General features: G+C 44.2%; 1 long non-coding RNA gene across 1 annotated transcript; it reads left to right on the top strand.

Moving 5' to 3' along the window:
- The first annotated feature begins 502 nt into the window (after window positions 1–502).
- Window positions 503–2,818, top strand: LOC309350412. The gene is made up of 2 exons (XR_014160332.1): window positions 503–2,120; window positions 2,265–2,818. It is a non-coding gene; the product is annotated as an uncharacterized lncRNA (long non-coding RNA).
- The last annotated feature ends 10 nt before the right edge of the window (window positions 2,819–2,828 follow it).

The following is a 2,828-nucleotide window of genomic DNA, read 5'->3' as shown; positions in this document are numbered from 1 at the left end:
TACCCCAGCTACTACTGTGCCATAAGATCCACTGTCCTGCAATATCACATATGGCACGTAGTTATTTATGGTTTTATTTTATTTTTTGCTGTAAAATGTGTGAGATCACGATATTGTATTTATTTGTATTACTTAGAGCTTTAACTACAGTGGTGCCCTGCAAGACGAATGCCTCGCAAGACAGAAAACCCGCTAGACAAAAGGGTTTTCCGTTTTGGAGGCGCTTCGCAAAACGAATTTCCCTATGGGCTTGCTTCGCAAGACAAAATGTCTTGCGAGTTCCTGCGGGTTTTCCCCCTTTCCCCCCCCCCTTTTCTTAAGCCGCTAAACCGCTTATCCGCTGATAAGCCGCTTATCAGCTGATCCGCTAAAAGCCACTAAACCGCTAATAGCGTTAATCCGCTAAGCTGTCAATGGGCTCGCTTCACAAGACGAAAAAACCGCTATACGAAGAGCCTCACGGAACGGATTAATTTCGTCTTGCGAGGCACCACTGTATTGATGAAGCCCAGGATGGCGAAACCAGGTCAATATTCCGGAAATCCTTGTCTTTAGACTCTGCAAAAGGATTCTTTGGAACTGTAACAACCTTTCATGTGGATTGTTTGGGCCTTATGAACAGACAGGTGGACTAGACACTATTACACAGGTGGACCTTATGCATGAACTGATTAGAGAATGATCTGATCCACTGGGTCTTCTACTTTGTTCATTAGTTGAACTTTATGAGCTACTTCTGTTGAAATTTATGATTTGACACAATGAATAGTATACCTTATTTATCTAAGAACACAGCCGGTTATGTTTTGTGTGTTTATTGAGTATGCTTTACGTGACCATAGGTTGGTTGGTTTGTTGTGTTGGTAGACATTAGTGGGCTAGAAGACTTAAGTGCTGGTGGCAGAAACTTTGTAAGGACTGTGACAATTTTTTCTTCTAATGCAGCCTTTGAGCCAATGGAACAATCCCAGCCAATGAGGGATCATCCGATTAACACAATGTCACAGAACTACCGTAGGTAGCCAAATTTGGAGACAGGCAGTGACCATTTTGTGGGGGGGGGCTCTCTGTTCCTGGCCCCCGTGTGTGTTGATGGAGCAAGCGTGAGCCCACCCTTCCGGATCCCAAATGACCCACGCTTCAGCAGCTGTGCACCAATTGGACGCGCACAAAAAGGTTGCTGTTTTTATACAAGATCTCCAAGGGCAAAAAAAACCAACTGAGAGAGATGTCAATATTCTCCTCACATGGGATAATGCATCACCCTGACTCTATAGGGACATATACTCTCAGCCCAGGTCCCAACAATCTGGGAAGTAGCAAAGAGAGAAACCGTTTTCACATGTGCCGTTGCAGCGACTAAGCAAAACAGCACTGCATGCAAACATTTTTTAACATATTCTTTTACTTATAAAGTAGATATATCATTTCTCTATATATATCATATATACAAACATGTAGAATACACACAAGATAACACCAGAACAGGACCCAGGGCACCGTTTCCAAAGTACTTTGTGGTTTTCAACAGGTACATGACCAAAGGAAGCTTTGTGAACAGCTGTGCAGAAGTGAAACTGGAATGATTTATGCAAAAGGTGTGGCTCTAATTATAGTACTGGCATCTAGCAGCAAGTCCACGGGTTCACATTGCGATCAGGGTTCAGCTAAAAGAGCTCAGCACTGCTACACCTCAGTGCCAGGTAACTTTATAGCGGCTTAATTCTGGGTTTTCGTAGAATCACAGAATTGTAGAGTTGGAAGGGGCATTGTGAGTCATCTATAGTCCAAACCCCTGCAATGCAGGAGTCTCAACTAAAGCACCCATGTCTGAAGGCCCACACAACCCCTGCTTGAAAACCTTCAATGAAGGTCCACCACCTTTCCAGGGAGAACGTCCCACTGTGAAACAACTCTTACTGCTTTGGGGTGGTCGTTTTCAATTCCAAGTATTAATGTTCAAAGTATCTATGTCAGAAATGAAGAACTATTGTGGACAGCCTCTACTACCAACAGTAAATACCAGGTGTTCCTGGGGCTCCATGTTCCAGCAGTCCCAGCCAGCATGGCCAATTGTCAGGATTATGGGATCTGCAATCCACAATACCTGCAGCTGCCATGTTGGCTACCCATGACCTAGAGCAGTGTTTCCCAACCTTGGGTGTCCAGCTGCTTTTGGACTACAACTCCCATCATCCCTAGCTAGCAGTACCAGTGGTCAGGGATGGTGGGAAATGTAGTCCGAAAACAGCTAGAGACCAAAGGTTGGGAAACACTGATCTAGAGGTGTGAATGGTCTCTGTGACACAACACTCTGAATCATATTCTTGGCCTGCGGAATTTCTCGATTACATGCAACCTATTGAAGTCCTGCAAAGGAATGCTGATTGTTCCCTTGGTCCCCCCCCCCCATGTTACATTTGAAGTGGGGGAGTGTAGAATTTCCTGGAGAAACTCTACTTACCTCATTTAAACCTTTTGCTTCCCTCCAGCATTTGCTTCTAAAGTGAAATTCTGATTAAGATGAGTGGCAAGTCCAAATATAACCCTACCCGTTCCCTTACAAAAATCTCCCTTCCAAAGTGTACCCTCAACTTCTTGCTAACTTGTGGGGAGGAAGAGAAATCCCTTAGGAACTTCAACCGTTGTGCAACTGAACACTGAATACCCACTGGGCAACATGTCCCCATCCAAGTTAACTCTGTGCGTCTCAGATAGCATTTTTCAGTGGCTCTGAAAGACAAGGAACATCTAAAAAGGAACTGAAGAACAAGATGTTCTTTGAAAGGGTTTAGCTCCTGAAAAGCAGGGGGTTTTTTTTTCAAAAA

This window comes from Podarcis erhardii (genome assembly GCF_964252035.2).
Source record: "Podarcis erhardii genome assembly, chromosome: 9".
In the NCBI taxonomy this organism is placed as follows: domain Eukaryota; kingdom Metazoa; phylum Chordata; class Lepidosauria; order Squamata; family Lacertidae; genus Podarcis; species Podarcis erhardii.
This window is presented reverse-complemented; position numbering and strand designations above follow the sequence as displayed.